General features: G+C 36.8%; 1 long non-coding RNA gene across 1 annotated transcript in view; it reads left to right on the top strand.

The window, feature by feature from the left end:
* Nucleotides 1-18,724: 18,724 nt before the first annotated feature.
* LOC109027043 (uncharacterized) overlaps nucleotides 18,725-20,297 on the top strand; it is a 61,218-nt gene continuing 59,645 nt past the window's right edge. The window contains exon 1 of the long non-coding RNA XR_002006164.2: nucleotides 18,725-18,918. This is a non-coding gene — a long non-coding RNA (uncharacterized lncRNA). The remainder of the gene's footprint in view (nucleotides 18,919-20,297) is intronic.

The following is a 20,297-nucleotide window of genomic DNA, read 5'->3' as shown; positions in this document are numbered from 1 at the left end:
AACTCCAGCATACCTGCATCATTGAGGGGGAGACCTCAAGAGGGAGATAGTGGACTTCCTTCTTAATGCTACTTGTGGGCTTTTGGGTAATTGGAAAGAGAGAGGAAACTATGTTTCTGAATGAGATTGTTGAAGAGGTCATAAAGATTACAAGTGATGTGAAGAGAGAAGGCACAACAGGAGGACTTGACCCAGTCTAGGGTCAGGAAGCCTCCCCATGAAAAGTAGATTTAAGCTGAGATCTGAAAGATAAGTAGTAGTTAACTAGGTAAAGGGCAGGAAAAGAGACCTCCAGGTAGAGAGAGTGGCACATGAGCTGGCCGTGAAGTGGGAAGAATCACTGAGCATTTGAGGAAAGCGACAATTTGCAGAAAGGCAGGGTGATTCTCATGAAGCTGGAGCCATGTTGTAAAGGACTATCAAGGCTATGTTGATGGTGTTGAACTTTAATCTCAGGATTAATAATGTTAAATAGAAGCGTGGCATGATCAAACTAATTTTTTAAGTAGACTTTTTGTTGATGTATAATACATGTAGAGAAAAGAGCATACATCAAGTGTGCAGCTTGATTTTCACCAAGTGAACACCCCATGTAACCAGTACCCGGATCAAGGACGGAAGCCCCAGCGCCCCAGAATGCCCTCTTCTAGTCATTATCTCTCCTCAGGATGATCAGTATCTTGACTTCCAACATCACAAATTGATTTTGCCTAATTTTGAACTTTATACATATGAAATTATTAAAGTGTATTTCCTTGTGTTTGATTTACTTCACTCAATATGTTTGTGAGATTTGATTCAGCCATGTTGCTGCACATGGTTGTACCTCCTTCTACTTTCTGCCACATAGAATTCTAGTGCACCCCCTCTATCGTTATGGGCACTTGAGTGTACCGTTTAATGCTATTAAAATAAGGGCTAGGAGTGGTGGCTCATGGCTGGGCTTGGTGGCTCATGCCTGTAATCCCAGCACTTTGGGAGGCCAAGGCAGGTGGATCACTTAAGGTCAGGAGTTTGAGAACAGCCTGAACAACAAACACAGTGAAACCGTGTCTCTACTAAAAATAGAAAAAAATTTAGCTGGGTGTGATGGTGTGTGGCGGTAGTCCTAGCTACTCATGAGGCTGAGGCAGGAGAATCGCTTGAACCCAGGAGGTGAAGGTTGCGGTGAGCTGAGATGGTGCCACTGCACCCCAGCGTAGGCAACAGAGTGAGACCCTGTCTAAAAAAAAAAAAAAAAAAAAAAGGCTGCAGGATATTCTGCAGGATAAATATGCTTTTTTGCCTTTCTGGTGAAATATATATATATGGGTTTCTGTTGAGTACAGTTAATGTAAAAAGGTCATTGTAGCTTCTATGAAAGAATGAAATGGAGGGAAGGAAGGCAAGAGTAGATGTGAGAGGCATGGTGAATCTATTGGAATACTCTAGGTACTGAGGTGACAGTGACCTGAACTGTCTAAGGTTTTAGCAGTGAAGATGACAACGTGATGGATTGTGGAGCTATTTAGGAGCATTGTCAGGTCTTAGGTACTGATTGGAATCTAGGGGATGAAAGACAGGCAAATGTCAATAAAACCTCAAAGATTTCTGACTTGTTCATTGTAGAAATTGATAATTTAGTCATCACTAGGATATTCTGGTTTTACTGACTTGGAACCCATTTGTGGAAGTGTATGAGTTATCACTGATTCAGTTCAGAACTTTTAATTTAAAAAAGCAATGATTTTAGAAAGTCAACTAAAACAAAGTTTAATTATTTGGATACAATTTTTACAAAAACATGATTACTGTAATCTTAAGCTTAAAGAATCATATTATTTTAAATGTATTCTTTAGTGATATTCCAATTAAAACAGTATTCAAATAAAAACATGTAAGGAGATAGGAACTAGATTTCTATTCCTAAGATAATTCAAGCATTTTTATTTTTGTCATGGCTTCATAGAGATTGAATTATACCACTTGATGGCTGAATATTATATAAAATGAATTGTTTTCAATTCAATTTCTTATAGACCAATGCCTTCATCCCCCAAATTGCCATTGCAATAGCTACCTTACTGGCAGTTTTAGCAAGCAGGGGCTGAAGCTGAATGGGCAGAAACTCAACCCAATGATTTGTCCCTGGGTGTGGATTCATGGATACAGGTTGAGATGCTTAAGTAGAAAGCAATGTGGGAACTTCTACTACCTCAGTTGTTAAAAAAAAGGATTTTGGGGCTGGGCGCGGTGGCTCAACGCCTGTAATCCCAGCACTTTGGGAGGCCGAGGCGGGCGGATCACGAGGTCAGGAGATCGAGACCACGGTGAAACCCCGTCTCTAATAAAAATACAAAAAATTAGCTGGGTGCTGTGGCGGGCGCCTGTAATCCCAGCTACTCGGGAGGCTGAGGCAGGAGAATGGCGTGAACCCGGAAAGCGGAGCTTGCAGTGAGCCGAGATCGCGCCACTGCACTCCAGCCTGGGCGACAGAGCGAGACTTTGTCTCAAAAAAAAAAAAAAAGGATTTTGTTTTTACAGCACCAAACTACATTTGGTCCTTCACTAAAACTCAGGTTAATAAGAAATGATGTGTTGCAAAAGATTCCTTGAATCCCATTTAATTGTGATCAAATTTCTTATTTTCATTTCTCTTTTTAAATAATAATAGTCTAGAAAAAGAAAATAGCTAAATTTAAATCCAGATGTAAGCAGTGTCTTAGATAGCAATGCTTTTATTCCTTTATTATAATATTGTCTTTGAAAAAATTCTAATATTTCTCATCTTTAAGTCCTACTGCTAGTTGTGGGTTGATTCCATGCCATATGTTGTTTTTCTTCAATTTCATTAGTAATCTGCTTTTTCATCTATGACACATCACTTCTGGCCCTTACTTTGTCCCAGAGAACTCTCTGCACCATTCTTTATGTTTTTTTGCCACTAACGTGACCCACTGGACAGAGTGCTGGGAGCAAAGAAAGACATGACTTATGGAAAATATGATCTGTGTCCTCATGTTCTCCAGTTTTAAATATACTTCATATGGAAAATAAAAATAGTTTTTTGAAAAGATTTATGTTGTATTCATTTGGCATGACAAAATGTCCAATTTGCTATTGTTGTAGGTGTGATACAAGTTCACGCTCTACTCCAGGGTTGCAAAGAGGAAAGAGCATCAGAGTAAAATGCAGAAAACCTAAGTATTAATTCCAAGTGTGTCCAACTTCCTAACTGTGTAATCTTTTGACAGTTCTTAAAGTCTCTTTAAGCTTTGGTTTTCCCATCTATAAAATCAGGATAGTAATATCTATCCTACTGACTTGATGGAGTTGTGAACATCAAATAAGATACTGAGAAGTGTTTGAAAAACTGAAATAAGCTATATGAATGTGCCATGAAATTGATTTGTTATATTAGTTAGTTGGATTAGGAAATTTATTGTTTTCACTGCTTATAACAGAGATGCAAATTAACAATGGCTTGAAAAATATTGAATTTTATGTCTCTCTCATCAAAATGTATGATCTTCACAGTCATAGAGGAGTCAGTCTTGACCTTATCTTGCTCTTCCATCTGTATGGTTTTGTTCTGATTTTTGAGGTCTAAGGTGGTACATCACTCTGTCCAAATTTTAGCCAGTAGTGGCAAGAGAAATAGAAGCGGACATCCTTTCTCTTTCACAGGCACACATTGCTTCTTCTCATGTAGACATTATTACCAAAGGAAAAGGGGAAAACAGATATTTGGGTAGATCTCTAAATCTCTGCTACATAAATTGAGAAGGGTAAAAATAGGACTAAACTTGAAAAGGTGTATTTTAGGATAGCATGATCACATATATAATTTCTAATTTATCTGTGGCCACATTAAAATAGTAAAGAAAGGAAAAGTTAATGTTAATAATGTATTTTATTTAAGTCAATCTATCCGAAAATATTATTTCAACATGTGATCCCCATAGAAATTATTAATATAATATTTTACATTCTTTTGGGGGGTACTAAGTCTTTGATTCCAAATGTGCAATATTCAGCTACATCACATCTTAATTTAGATGAAACACTTTAAATGTTCCATAGCCACATGTGTCTAGTGGCTACTGTATTGGACAATACAGCTCCAGAAAAAAGCATTGACAAATACTAGATGACAGCAACGGAAGAGAAGAAACCTTCGGCAATATTTCATGCTGTTTTTACATTTCATGAAATTTTCTGTTTGTTTATTCACTCAACAAATATTTCTTATGTATCTACTATATTCCCCACCATACTAGGCACTGGGAATGTAGCAGTGAACAAAACAAACAAAGTTTCTGTGCTAATGGAGCATATATCCTAGTAGGGGAGAGTCAGGCAATAAACAAATAAGTAAATATTTAGTGTTTCAGGTGATAATAAGTGAAGAATAATATGGAGAAGGACAAAGCAGGGTAATAAATTAAGTGAAGGAAGGTCCATAGACATCTGGAAGAAAATTGTTCCAAGCAGGAAGAACAGCAAGGGCAAAGGCTCTGAGGCAAAGAGTGCTTGGAAATATGTAAGAAGGCTAATGTGGATAGGGCAGAACCAGACAGAGGGAGAGTACAGGAGATGAAATCAGAGAGGGAGTAGGGAAATATGTTTTAAAAGGATGACTGGCTGCTCTGTTGAGAGTACACAGATAGAAGGGAGATCAGAAAGGAGGCTCTTGAAGCAATTTTGTCAAGTAATCCTGTTGCAGAAGTGTTAAGAAATGATAGGATTCTGGATGTGTTTTGAAGTTAAAGTAGAATTTGTTAATGGTTTGTGAAAGAAAAAGGGAAGTCAAGAATACCTACAGGTTTTTGGTTAGAGAACTTAGAATATATAGTTACCTTTTATTGAAATGATAATGACTGTGGATGAGCAAGTTTATGGCTGGTTTGTGTGGGCAGGGCCAGCAGAGGCAGGAAGAGTTCACTTTTAGATTTGCTAGATTTGCACTGTCTATTAGACACCCAAGTGGAGATGGCAAGCAGACAGTTGGATATCTGAGGCTAGAGCTCAAGAGAGAGGCTGATCTCCAGCCCTAGAGCGATCAGGGCTGGAGGCATCACTGTATGTGTTTAAAGCTATCAAACTGGAAGATGATAGGTGAGATCATTAGGAGATAATATAAGGGAAGAGGTGCAAGGACTGTACCCTGAGGCATTCTAATGTTTCTAGGTTGTGCTGATGAAACGGAATCAGTAAAAGGGCAGAGAAGCAAGTGGGGTAAGAAAAGAACTAAGAGAGCACTGAGTACCAGAAGCCAGCAAAGAGAGTTTCAAAAAGTGATGTGATCGACTTTGATAGTGTGTACGAAGAGGGTGAAAGATCAGTATTGAATTTTGTAACATGGAAATTATTTGTGGCCTTGACAAAAGTTGTTGAGTTATTGGATATTGGCTGGTTCAAGAATGCTGTTTCAAACAGTTCAAACTGCAGTGAGTGTCCTGATATGTATATATTTGGTCAACCATTGAGTTTCCTTAGGACCCACTAATAAGTTGAATCACTGGATGAAAGGATATATGTACATGTTGTCACTGAGAAACATTTTAGAAAGATCACGTCATAGGTCATCATATCATAGGTAAGGGTATATATATATAGTTTTTCCCCCCTTTTTTGACTACCTTGTTTCCTGCCCTCTCCTTCCACAAATATCTGTTGCTCCCTGCCCCAAGGTAAGCCATATTAAAAAGTTAGTATGTACTCTTTCCTGTTTATAACAGAAAATTAGAAACAACAGAAAGAGTAAATATGATATATTCATTCATTGGAGTAGTATGTGGTTATTCAGATTATGTAGACAAATAAATATTCCATATATTCAAAGTGTACAATGTAATGATGTGATACTCAAACATGTTATGAAATGATTATAACAATCAAGTTAATTAACACATCCATCACCATGCATATTGTGTGTGTACGTGTTTGTGTGTTTGTGTGGTGAGCATACCTAACCTCTATTCTTAGCAAATTTCAAGTAATTACAAGTATTCAAATTTTAAGTAATTACAGTATTATTAACTATAGTCAGCATGCTATACATTAGATCACTAGAACTTATTCATTTTGTATCTGAAATTTTGTACCCTTTGGCTAATATTATACCTCAATAAAGCTGGGGAAAAAAGATGATGCTAAAGAAAATATTTAATGGCATAGAAATTTTATATGTTATGGTGAATGAAAGGCAAATTATGAAACAGTACTTGTTAGAGATTTATTTAAAAATTAGAAAGATAAATAATGGCTACTGTATTGGACAATATAATTTTTAAGTGATTATATTTGGATTGCAGAATTCTGAATTTTAATTTTCTTCATTGAGCTTATTTACATTTTCAACATTTCTGTGTGAACACATACAACATTTGTAGTCAGAGAAAAAATCTTGAAAAAATATTAATTCTGTGAAAGAGGAAATAAAGTATAGTTCAGAATAAGGTAAGGGACTATTACATCATTAGTGAGTCAAATAGGGGGATGTCCTGCATCTGTGATTCTAGCTTCTTGGAATCTCTTAATGAAGTTTTCAAAGTCTTGCCTAAAATTTTTATTTGCCATGATGTTTCCCAATAAGACCACTTTACCTATGGAAGCATCAAGGAAAATTGTTTTCTAATTTGTTTCATTTTATGACATGTTCTTACTTGTGAAAAGGAAGATTCCAATGGAAGATAAAGATGGGCCAAGTAAAACGTTTGGGATTAATTCATAGATTATCAGACACAATGACATGAGTTCTAAATACTGTTTATTCCAAGATTTTTGCATGCAATATATTTTACAAGTGAAATATGCAATGCACATAAAATGAAACCAATTTGATAAGAAATTGTTGATATTTTGCTTTGGCATAACTTTGGTCTACTTCATTCATTGAATCATTCAGTCCATCAGCCCTTGACTTACTTTTCCTTGTATCCTCAGCCCCTCACCTGTGCCAATCACTCTAAGAATCCCTAGAAAAACAAAGATGAATAAGATTTTCCTTGCCCTAAAGAAGCTGGTAGAGAATTATTAAACAATATAGAACAACAGTGAGAGAGATATACACAGAGTATTTAAGGTGGGACAGGAAAATCTGTAAAGGCTTCTTGGAGGAAATATCAGCTTTAGTCTAAAAGGGTAACTCGAAATTACTCTTGAAACTACAAGAGAGAAGGTCATTTCAGGCAAAGAAGAGAGAGAATTACCTTTTGAACTACTTTAGATTTAGGAAAAAAGAAATTGCTAAGCAGTTGGGTATATGCACAGAGAAGTAATTTATGACTTCCCTCAGTATTGAAATCACATGAATTTATAGTACTATAGACAAAAATGGAGGCAGAAAGTTACTGTTCAAAAGTTATAGTTTTGAGATGTGCTTTTTATTAGTATATTTTATATATTTTTCTTCCTTTTGCTTTATGTACAGAATAGAGCTTTCTAGACCATTTCAGATATAGTTTAATAATAATAAATATGTATTGAGTGCTTACTACATGCAGGCTGTGTTCTGAGTAAAAGTATTAAGTAATTTAATCCCCAGATGAGATACATGAGACACAGTCCAGCCATATAGTTTGTTCAAGGTCATCTATTAAGTAGAAAATCTAGAATTAGAACCATCAGGGAATTTTACTGCTGGCTGTCATTGACAGTCTTTATTAAAGTTCCCATGAAGAATAATAGAACATGATTCTAAAAGTATTAAAACATTGAGTTTTAATCTTCCTCTGTGTGATACTTTTGCCATTCATCTTTTCTGACAATGATAAATACATGGATAAAGCTTGATTGGGAAGGAAGTCTTCTGGTGGAAAAAAATTGAAGAGAAAGTACTTTCAAATTAATTTTGAAGTGGCATTTGAGAGAAGCTGAGAGGAGAGCCATCTCTTAGCACAATGCTCCTCAAACTGCCTGTCAAAAACTTCTAAAAGGGCTGTGTGGGGGTGGGCAGAGGAGACAGCAAAAAATCCATGGTCACTCTAACTTTTACAAGATAAGAAATGGATTTTGAGAGCTACAGCATATCAGATGCTTGTCAAAATATCAGCCCAAGAGGGAGGTTGCCAAGAAGGAACTTGACAGACTGTAAGCTGGAAGGAGCATGTGAACTAGATATTGTCATGCACGAGCATGCAGACAATTACAACAGAGGCTAAAACAAAGTGTTTCACTTGAAAAAAGCCCACGTGAAAAACCAACCAACCAACCAACCAGCATGTGTCTACACAGTACACATCCCCAAAGGAAATAATGCTATCAAATATTAGACACCAATCAAACTGAATTCAGGAGAAGTTCTAAGTCATGTTACAAATTATTAGAAATAACATTTAGCCTAAATCCTATTTTACTGCATCAGTTTGACATGGGTTTTAATTCGCTTCAAAAGATTTCAGTTTAGTTAAGAAAAAAGTGCATGGCTATAAAGGTTTACAGTCCCTCATCTGCAATTCTGAAATGTAAAATCCTCAGTGAACTGAATGTTTTTCATAAGTTTGGCACCAAAGTGCCTTTGGGTATGACATCTGACCTGAACTGAAACGAAGTGATATATAAATATATATATCACTTAGTGTGAATATTCATATGTTTTGCTGCAAAAATCTTAATATGTTTCATTCTAGACTCCACTGTGGGCATTATATACTGAAGAGTATATGTATATGTACCATATCACTTTTCTAAACTTAAAAAAAAATCTGAATTCCCAAATGCATCTGGTCCCAAGGCTTTCCAGTGAAGGATTGTGAACCTATATTGGCAAAGTGAATGAACAATAGACTTCCAAACTTCCAATTTCTAATTTAGATTATTTTCATGTTATATACCCTTAGTTGCTTTGGGAAGAAACATTATTTTTCAAGAGTTAAGGCCGGGTGCGGTGGTTCACGCCTGTAATCCCAGCACTTTGGGAGGCTGAGGTGGGCAGATCATGAGGTCAAGAGAGTATGACCATCCTGGTCAACTTGGTGAAACTTTGTCTCTACTAAAAATACAAAAATTAGCCAGGTGTGGTGGTGGGCACCTGTAGTCCTAGCTACTTGGGAGGCTGAGGCAGGAGCTTGAACCCAGGAGGCGGAGGTTGCAGTGAGCCAAGATCGTGCCACTGCACTCCAGGCTAGTGACAGAGCGAGTCTCCCTCTCAAAAAAAAAAAAAAAAAAAGAGTTAAGACTTTATGGGGCAGCCAATATGCAATATTTATGGATCATTCATATTAATAGTGATGAGATAAAGTGCTGAACATTTTTGAAATATTATTTCAAAGAAAATTTGGCTTTTTTTTTGAGCATGTGAAGCTCTTCTGCAGAAGGAAGTTGAGTCGAAGCTAAGATGGTCTTCAAATGTTCAGTGGAATAGGTAACAAATGATTAGATACCTGTTAAAACAAATTTCTCAAACACAGATTTGAGGGCAAAGTTTAACCCTCAAAAAGGAAACCACTAGGCTGGGTGTGGTGGCTCACACCTGTAATCCCAGCACCTTGGGAGGCCGAGGCAGGTGGATCACATGAGGTCAGGAGTTCAGACCTTGGCCAACGTGATGAAATCCTGTCTCTACTAAAAATACAAAAATTTAGTCAGGCATGGTGGTGGTCACCTGTAATCCCAGCTACTTGGGAGGCTGATGCAGGAGAATTGCCTGAACCCAGGAGGTGGAGGTTGCAGTGAGCTGAGATTGTGCCACTACACTCCAGCCTGGGCAACAAGAACAAAAAAAAAAAGGAAACCACTAGAAATACAGAAAAAAGAGAAAAACTATTTCAAAAGGTGTTTCAGCAATAGGTGTATACAGAGTTATCTGGGAAAAAAATAGCCTAATTGTTAAATTGCACACAAGATGATTGCTTCTAACAGATCTAATAAGCTATGATACCTTAAATATTAAGTTTCTTTAGGACTATAAAATTATATTAAATGTTTGTATAAGTTAAGTAGTCATTAACCTTGAGGGCTGTAATACCATTGTATACTTTACCCATTTTAGATTGTTGGTCAAATATATCAAGAAAAGGAATATAATTGTGAACTATGAACTCTCATATGGTACAAAAGACTTGTCCCAACACTGTGCTAAAAGATCTGACCAAACTTTAGTGTGGCTTCCGCTTGCACTAGGCCACATTCATAAGGGTGATTCTAACTCCCATGCCTAGTTTCTACTCAAGAAAACACACTATTGCCAAACTGCAAAGTATACATTGTTCCAACACACCTTGACAAACCATTTTCAGTAATTCTCCACTTACCTTCCTTCTGTAATTTTCATTTCTCCCTAGTTCCCCAGTCCCTTTTCTTGTTCCCTGCTTTTCACTTCCTCATAACCCCTTTTTGTTCTCTTTTTGTTCTCCCTTTAATAACCTTGGTCACCTTTGTCTTAGTTGGAGCTGAGCTCAGTTTATACTGGAGTTTCTCTCCTCTTTTGCAGTAGTCTTCATAAAATCTGTCTTGCTACCTTTAACAAGTGTCTGGCAATGTTTTTCTTTGACGCTGGTTTCTGGTTCATCATGTAAGGAGCTTGGAAGTCATCACTCTGTCCTAACAAGTAAAAGGTCAAACAAATGGAAAATCAATAACTTCTTAGATCTGTTCAAGAATCAAGGTCATAATGCAAACTGTTGACGCAAACACTGGAGAGACAGATAGGTGGATACCGAGAATCACAACTTAATTGAAGCAGAAACCTTTGTATGAACCATTGCCAGAGTCGGAAAACCTGAACTGTGATTGATAAATTGCTAGAGGCTCAGTGTGGACAAGTCTGAGAGTTAAAAACACCACGGCGACCTAGTCATAGGGAGGCCCCAGACTTGTGAGTTTTACCTCTAGGAGCTCTGCTAGGTAACGACTGAAGAAAAATCCCCTTGTGTTTCAAGAAGAAAAGAAAGGTAGTCATTTTGAAATATGCCCAGAGCATTCTGTTCTTCTTAACAAGGCCTGCTTTCAAGAGAAAATATTTTACCCCTGCAAAGCCTAACCTCTTGGGGTTTTATTAGAGCCTAACCAACCCAGGGGAAAGGAAATACCCAACTCCACTCTGCTCTAGCCTTCCATGTAGGGAAAGAAAATAGCCAACTCCAGTCCCCTTCAGCTTTCTTGTCTTACCTAAGGGGGGGTTGGGAAACTGAGAAGCACTTGTGAAGTTTACAGTTTACAGGTACAAGCTCACTAAGACTGAGACCTACTCATAGACTATGGAATGCTACCCCTTTCTCCACACTTTACCACCACATCATTAACGGCCTATTTACCATAGTACCTTTTTCTCCAGTGCATCATGTCTAGCTTATAAAAAGTAATTACAATGAATATTGAAGGACAAACCTCCCACAGTTTAAAGAGACTGAGCAAGGATCAGAGCCAGACTCAGATATGACAGGGATATGGGAATTATCAGATTGCAAAGTTATAACAATTATATTATTAATATGCTTCATGTACTTTAAATACTTTAATGGAAAAAGTAGAAAACATGCAAGAACAGATGGGTAATACAAACAATGAGATGGAAATTCTAAGAATCAAAAAGAAATGCTAGAAATAAAAACACTGTATTAGAAATAAGGAATATATTTGATGGGTTCAGCAGCAAAATGATCTTCGACAAAGGGGCAAGGTAATTCAATGGGGAAAAGATAAAGTCTTTTCAATAAATGGTGCTGGAACAACTGGATATCCACATACAAAAACGAATCTGATTATAGACATTACACCCTTTGCAAAAATTAACTCAAAATATATCATAGACCTAAATGTAAAACACAAAACTATAAAACTTCTGGAAGATAACATAATATCTAGATAACCTTGGGTTTGGCAGTGACTTTTTAGATACAATACCAAAGGCATAATCCATGAAATAAAGAATTAATTAGTTGGACTTTATTGAAATTAAAAACTTTTGTTCTATGAAAAGCACTGTCAAAAGAACAAGAAGATAAGCTGCAGACTGAGAGAAAGTATTTTCAAAATACAAAGTATTCAGTGAACTAAATTGGGTAATAAATAACTGAATTCAAATAAGTCAAAGACCTTAACAGATACCTCATCAATGAAGATATGCAGATGGCAAATAAGCATATGAAAAGATACTCCACATAATATATCATCAGGGAAATGCAAATTAAAAACAACAAAGTGGTATCACTACATACCTACCAGAATAGCTAAAATTGAGAACACTGACAGTGCCCAGTGCTGGTGAGGATATAGAGCAACAGGAACTCTCATTTATTACTGGTGGGAATGCAAAGTGCTACAGCCAGTTTGGAAGACAGTTTGGCAGTTTAAAAAAAAAAATGAAATACATTCTTACCATATGATCCAGTATGAAGTTATTTCTAGGTCTTAACTAGATATTAAAGGCTCACACCTGTAATCCCAGCACTTTGGGAGGCCAAGGTGGGCAGGTAGCTTGAGTCCAGGAGCTCAAGACCAGCTGGGCAACATGGAGAAACCCATCTCTACAAAAAATACAAAAAATTGCCCGGCATCATGGCATGTGCCTGTAGTCCCAGCTACTTGGGAGGCTGAGGTGGGAGGACCGATTGAGCTGGGGAGTTCAAGCCTTCACTGAGTCTTGATAGTGCCACTGCACTCCAGCCTGGGCTACAGAGCAAGACCCTGTCTCAAAAAAAAAAAAAAAAAAAAAACAAAAAAAACAGCTCAGTTTTTTAGTGGCCCTAGTCCCTGGCCTGTGACCTTCAGAAATGTTTCTCAGCGTTTTTCTTTCTTTCTTTCTTTCTTTTTTTTTTTTTTTTTGAGATGGTGTTTTGCTTTTGTTGCCCAGGCTGGAGTGCAATGGTGCAACTCGGCTCACTGCAACCTCTGCCTCCTGGGTTCAAAGAATTCTCCTGCCTCAACCTCCCAAGCTGGGATTACAGGTGTGCACCACCATGCCCAGCTAATTTTGCATTTTTAGTAGAGACGGGGTTTCTCCATGTTGGTCAGGCTGGTCTCGAACTCCCGACCTCAGGTGATCTGCCTGCCTCAGCCTCCCAAAGTGCTGGAATTACAGGCGTGAGCCACCACGCCCAGCCATCATTTTTATTTCTACCCTTTGGTGAAACAGGAAAATAAGGCCCTCAGATAAGGCTCTGATGAAGTAATTTCTTTTGGACAGCAAGATTTTATTGTGGAGAATGCTCTGAGTTTATTAAAAATGGTGACTTTCTCCCTTGCCTTGCTTGAAACAAGAGGGTTTTGTTTTTGTTTTTGTTTTCCCTCAGAGCTTCACTGTTAGAACCTGTTGAAGTTTGAGGAAGTAAAACCCACGAAACACTGGCCACTCAGGTGTTTCTCACTCTTAAAACAAAATTTCAGCAATTTGTTAAAATTACCAATCAGCTGTACTACTAGTTTATGGCTCCAGGGGCTTCTTCTACAGGTAAACTGATGTCTGTTATTCTTTGTATTTGATTGTCTCTCCAGATTTCTGGGTGGTGTTTCCCTATAAACTTATTTCTTTAATTGATTTAAGAAAAGTCACTGATTCTCAGTTTGTTCAGCTTTTTTTTTTTTCTTGTAAAGACAGAAGTGATGATTTCTAAGCTCTTTTCATGTTGGAGGTGAATTTGGAAGTCCTCTGTTACATTTTTAAAAACATAACATGCAAATAGTTATTTCCTGGTGGAGCCATTTCAGTTAAATAGCAGAGTATGAGAATTTTTAAAAGGCTGATTGGGGTAAAGTGATGCTGAGAAGATGTTACTCTTTCGTTGCATTAAAGAGTCTACTTAACGATCAGGCATGCTGTCTCACGCCTGTAATTCCAACACTTTGGGAGGCCGAGGTGGGCGGATCACAAGATCAAGAGATTGAGACCATCCTGGCCAACATGGTGAAACCCCATCTCTACTAAAAATACAAAAATTAGCTGGGCATGATGGCATGTGCCTATAGTCCCATCAACTCGGGAGACTGAGGCAGGAGAATCGCTTGAACCTGGGAGGTGGAGGTTGCAGTGAGCCGAGATTGCACTACTGCACTCCAGCCTGGGCGATAGAGTGAGATTCTGTCTCAAAAAAAAAAAAAAAAGAAGAGTCTACTTAAAGTAGAAATAAAACTGAGACAGTCATGCCCATTTGTTTGTATATTTTGTATGACTGCTTGGAGTTTTGAAAGCAGAGTTCAGTAGTTGCAGCAGAGATCATATGGGCTGCAAAGCAAAAAACAATTTACTATCTTACCCTTTACAGAAAAAGTTCAGTCCCCTAGTTTAAATGATAAAACCATGCTTTTTAAAGTATCAGACTAAGCACACAACCTACCTAAGCAATCTTCCCTAAGCAGTTCTTTTCAAATTTTTATGACATTATTTTTGTTATAACAATTACCAAAGGCATAGTTACCTATGTTTTACACTTTTCTCTTACCAAGCAAAGTTGTTATGTTGTGCTTTTTAAATTTCATTTTTTTCCCTCTTTCAATCCTTTCTACTTGAAAACTCATCCACTAAACTAGTTAAATAAAATACTAGAATTCGATGTCAAGCCCATAGCTCCTCTTAAATTTCTACTGACAATAAATTGCATTTGTGTTATGACATTCCTCATAATAGCCAAGTGTTAGAACAGCATATAAAATATCAGAAGACATCAAATAAACAGCTTTATGTAGAAAAATCCCGCAGTATTCCTTTAAGTTCAGGAGGTGAATGGATATTCTAGATAATGAAGCAACATTTCAGAAAGGTGTTTTTTTTTTTTGTCTTTCTTCTAAAATAAGTACCCACTTTATGAGTTTAAATGATCCTATACAATTATCTTGAACAAAATATTTTATTTTAAAGGTTAGAAACTTTCCTCCACTTACACATTAATTTTATTGTTGCCATTTAATATGCCTGGCAATTTAAAATTAAGAATGTTAATACAATTATATCCTAAGAAATAATTGAGTTGTAATACATCAGCCTCTTCAAAAATTTTCTATCAAATGAGAATCAGTTGGAACAACTAAATGCTTAAGTGCTCTTGATTAATGTTTAAGAATCTCTGTGACTACATTTAAATATATGTGTATTATGAAAACATTATATGAAATCAGCTCTGATTTGAAATAAAGATTTGGGGAAGGGCACTTATGCCTCCACTTTCACCTTATATTACAGTATAACAAAAAGGTAGCTTTTTGGTGGAAAATGTAGACTATTAGAATCATGTGATAAAATTTAAACCCACTGATTATTTGCATAGCCTCCAAATTGAATTTGATTTAATTATAATATTCATGTATTTTGGAAGTGATTTAAAATCATTTTATATATGTACACTTATAATTATATATGTACATATATTATATATAAAATTATTTTTATATGTACACATCAGATATTCAACTATTTTAGTGCAGAGAATTCTGGGTATTATATAAATTAATGAGACATATTTTCTGCCATCAAGGAGCTTATAATCTTTGGAAAAAGATAAAGTATATATAAAAATAATCATTCCCTCATTCAACAAATATTTAGTCTGTTACTTGCTATATACTTGGCACTGTCTGTGACTGAGGCCTGAGGAAGGCAACAGTACACAACGTAATCCTGCCTTCGTGGTATGTAATATACAAAAACCTGAATAAAAAAAGTTCTAGGAGAAGAAACAAATATGCTAAGAAAAATTAAAGTAGAAAAAAATAAATTGTGGCTGATAGCGCAGGAGTCGGGGCTAGAAATACTTCATGGAAGATGAGGCCAATGAAATGGACCCCAAAGGATGGTGGAACTTAACACATAAACAAATGCCTTCCTGATGACTGAACAATTTCACCTCTAGGTATATACTCTAAGAAAAGAAAGCATATATTCACAAAAAGACTCACAAGAATATTCATATTCGCTTTATCCATAGTAGCTCAAATCTGGGCACAATCCTAAGATTAATGAAGAAGGGAATAGGTGAGTAATTTGTGTTATATCTACACAATAAAAGTAAATGAGCTACTGGTACATGCACCATAAAGGTGTGGAATGTTTATGGATGAATCTCATAAACGTGTTAAACAAGTCAGACACAAAAGAGTGCACACTGAATGATTTCATTTGTATAAAATTCTAGAACAGACAAAGCTGATCTACAGTGATAGAAATCAGAATATTTTTTACCTCAATGTATAGTGGTAAATTGTCTGGAAAGGGGGCATGAGAGAAGTTTCTAGAGTGATGAAAATGTTCTATATCTTTATCTGGATGATAATTATATAGATGTGAATAGGTGTACATGTTTGCCAAAATTCATAGAGCATTTATGCATTTTACTACACGTAAGTTGCGCTTCAGTAAGATTCTCCTAGTATAAAAAAGAACAGCAAGTGGTCCATTTGGTTGGAGTTTTGGACCTATAACAACATAGAGATTTTAATATAAGAATAGAAACTGTAATAAGGAACATGAAAGCAATTATTTTTACTCGTTCCTGTTTTATGTGAAATAAAGTAAGAGGCAATATAAACTGCTGAAAGGAGCAGAAGTTGAAAAGTTAAGCAGAGAGAAAAGTTAGGAAGAGCTGACTATGGAAGGGGATTATGACAAGCCTGTAAAATCAACTCTTTATTTCATTTTCTATGGTGTTTCAATGGGATTCATGTTAGTTTAAACAAGGCATGTAGACTGATGTGCTCAGTTGACTAGATCATGGGGAAAAATGAGTCCCATTGATGCAAAGACTTGACTTGAAGAAAAACAAACTAGCAGATAAATAAATCATGGACCATTTGACAAGAGCTCCTTGTGTTGTTGCTTAATGTTCTTCCTAGATATAAATCAAATTTCATTGCACTTGGTGAGTCTTCTTCATTGATTATAGTGTGGAGTTGGTCTTATTTCTACTTACTGTGTTTTATTTTCTCTCTCATTTTTCAACTGGTTTCAGAGAAGAAAGTGGAGCAGAAATAAATGCCTTTACTCCTTCATTTTTAGTGAGAAGTCTCCAGAAGTAATTTTTATATTAGCATTTTCTCAGTGCAGGGTGCAGAAGCATGTTGGAGCTACTTATGATATCAATTCATGCTAGTACTGCTTATGGCGAATGTTCCTGATGTGCCTTCTTTAAAATGTTAAGGAGACACCTGAAATGCCAAATTTGGAGCTAAGGAGACACCTGAAATGCCAAATTTGGAGCTGAATAGATCTGTGTGTCTATATCAGTCTTCTGAGACTGCCCATAACAAAACACCATAGACTGGGTGGCTTAACCAGCAAACATTTATTTCTCACAGTTCTCAAGACTGGAAGACTGAGCTCAGGGTGCCAGCCTGGTTGTTTGGGTTCTCTTCCTGACTTACAGAGGGTCTTCTTTAAATTTTTATTTATTTATTTTTCTGTATCCTGCATAGTGAAGAGAGAGAGAAAGACATAGAGAGAGAACAAACTCTCTGGTCTCTTCTTGTAAGGGCACTAATCCCATCATGAGAAGTCCACCCTCATGACCTCATTGAAACCAAATTACCTCCGAAAGCCACCATCTCCAAATACCATCACATTAGAGATTAGGGCTTCAACATGTGAATTTTAGGGGGAGGCAAACATCCAGTCCATAACAGTAGTCTTCAGTACATTTTCTTGGTTTTGACTTTCTCAGCTGTAAAATGAACATGTCCAATTGTCACCTGGAGGGTTGTTTTGAAAACTAGAAATGATATATGTAACGTGGCTATGAACAAGTATCAACTATAACTAATAATTGGTGAGTTTATTGAAGTCTTTTTGTAACAATAAAGCTTGAATATTATACCTACACTCTATAGTCTTTCAATTTGATTTGGCTTTGGTGATTACTAAAATATATTTTATCTACTAAAGAGATTATCCTTTTTTTTTTGGCTAGAACATTAGTTATATATTCCAGAGCAAAGGTCAGCAAACTTTTTATGTAGAGGGCCAGATAATACATATGTTAAGGCTTTGAAGGCTATTCAGTCTCTGTGACATCTACTCAACAAAGTCATTGTAGTAGAAAAGCAGAGGACATGGCCATGTTCCAGTAAAACATCATTTACAAAAACAAGTAACAGCCCATATTTGGCCAGTGGGTTATATTTTGCTGACTCCGTGTTTCAGAAAATGGCAGTTTCAATATTACATGACACTTGTTACCTATTTGTCATTTACTTACCTCATGCTTATCTCTAATGATTTCATGTTATATATGAAGTTGCTTACATTTTTGGCTAGTATTTGAAAGAATTTTTATAGCCTTAAAAGTGTTTATCAAAATATCCCTTACAGATCATTTACCTAAATACCTCAAAGAAATGATAAACAGAAAAAATTCATTCATGACATAATGGAGATCAGCTCTTTCTATCCCAAGCTAAAAAAATAATAACTTGTGAATCACTACTTAGTAAAAGTTGTATATCTGTGTAAAATGTTGCATAAATTTTAATGTATATAGGTCCTAAGGATTTTTCTCTTAGAGGGCTATTTTAAGGGATGTTTCTTTTTAGTGGATGTTGGATTTCTAATTGTATTTGGATTAATCTGAATCCTGAAAATAAAAGATTGTGCCAGACTAGGTAAGGAGAATCCATGTACACAGGCCCCTCATCAGTCCTGTCTGCCATCTCTAACTTATTAAACTTGAGAAATTCTAGCAGATATTTAATAGAGAATACATGCTCAGCATGCTGTGTTGTAAGATAAGCAATCACTAAGAGATACATTTCAGTGATGGGGGGGAAAATAACACAGACATACATAAATGTCTCTCTTAGACCATTGCTATCTCTTTCCTAACAAAGATTCCATTATCAGATAATCTCTCAGATAGTGATGCCTATAATATTGTTTATAAAGACATGTCCTTGTCTGTTTTCCTTTCATCACAGGATAATGGAAGTAAACCAAGGAGGTATATGTGTGGGATTGTGTCCGGAATTGGTGGGTTCTTGGTCTCACTGACTTAAGGAATGAAGCCGCGGACCCTCGCGGTGAGTGTTACAGCTCTTAAGGTGGCGCGTCTGGAGTTTGTCCCTTCTGATGTTCAGATGTGTTCGGAGTTTCTTCCTTCTGGTGGGTTCGTGGTCTCGCTGGCTCACACGCAGCCCCGGTTCCCGCTCGCGCCTCTCCCTCCACACCTCCCTACAAGCTGAGGGAGTGGGCTCCAGCCTTGGCCAGCCCAGAAAGGGGCTCCCACAGTGCAGTAGTGGGCTGAAGGGCTCCTCAAATGCCGCCAAAGTGGGAGCCCAGGCAGAGGAGGTGCCGAGAGCAAGCGAGGGCTCTGAGGACTGCTAGCACTCTGTCACCTCTCAGGATTGGGTTTGGTAGATTGTCATTGACGTTTTTTACATTCGTAGCTACAAAACCTAGTATTTGTTACTCTTGTTTCCTTTGTATAGATTGCCCAAGATTGTGGTATCAAACTGGACTTTAACAATAGAATACGCCACTGATCTCTCAGGTTTATTTAGCTGAAGTGTCATTTGTATCCTTTAATATAAATATGCTCTTTGGATAGTTTTTTTGTATTATCATAGTAATTACTACAGTGCTATGCACATAACAGTATTCTAATAAATACTTATAACTCAATAAATGCTTATAGATTACCCTTATAATCTATAGGCCTAGGCTACTAATTTATATTAGACCTAGTGCTAACATGCTTACTTGGTAGACTGTCATTGTTAGACTTTAACATATAACAGGCAGAAATCAACTATTGCATATAAAGTGCTTCCATATTTTTGTGCTCAAGCACACCTGTGAAAACAACCATAAGAATTTCCACCAACATTAATGTATTAGTCACAAGAATAGTTTTAGTGCACATTAAGCTTTCAAGACAAATGTAGTTTATTCCTATGTTTAATAAGATGGAAATATCATCACTCAAATTGCACAGCATCAATTAGGAGAATTTTTTTTACTTAATTCTGATGTACAAGAAAATGTGGTTAGTGTTTTATAAGTGACGGTAGCTGAGAGAGTGCCTTTTCATCCTTGAGTTAGTATTAATGGAGTAAGGAAGAGCAGGCATAGGTACATGTATCTCCTAAACTGAGACAGTTCCTTCAGCAAGTATTTGCATGCCCTTTATGTGCTCAGCATTGCATTAATTGCTGGAAATTCAACTGGAAGAAAGACATAAAACCAAGCTCCTGGCCCTCTTGGAGCCCACCATCTTATAGGTGAGACAGTGGATGCCTGGGTTACTGGCCTCATACAGACATAGAGGAATAAAGATGGTATCTAGGAGAAAGTGACATTTTTAACTAGAACATAGATTTACAACTTCATAAAGAAAAAATCTGATGACATTGTCAGAAACTCACAATGAAAGCATAAATCAAGAGGGTTAGACCTGCTA

The sequence above is a fragment of the Gorilla gorilla genome, chromosome 1 (genome assembly GCF_029281585.2).
Source record: "Gorilla gorilla gorilla isolate KB3781 chromosome 1, NHGRI_mGorGor1-v2.1_pri, whole genome shotgun sequence".
In the NCBI taxonomy this organism is placed as follows: Eukaryota; Metazoa; Chordata; class Mammalia; order Primates; family Hominidae; genus Gorilla; species Gorilla gorilla.
Note: the sequence above shows the minus strand (reverse complement) of the source record. Positions and strands in the feature narration are given on the sequence as shown.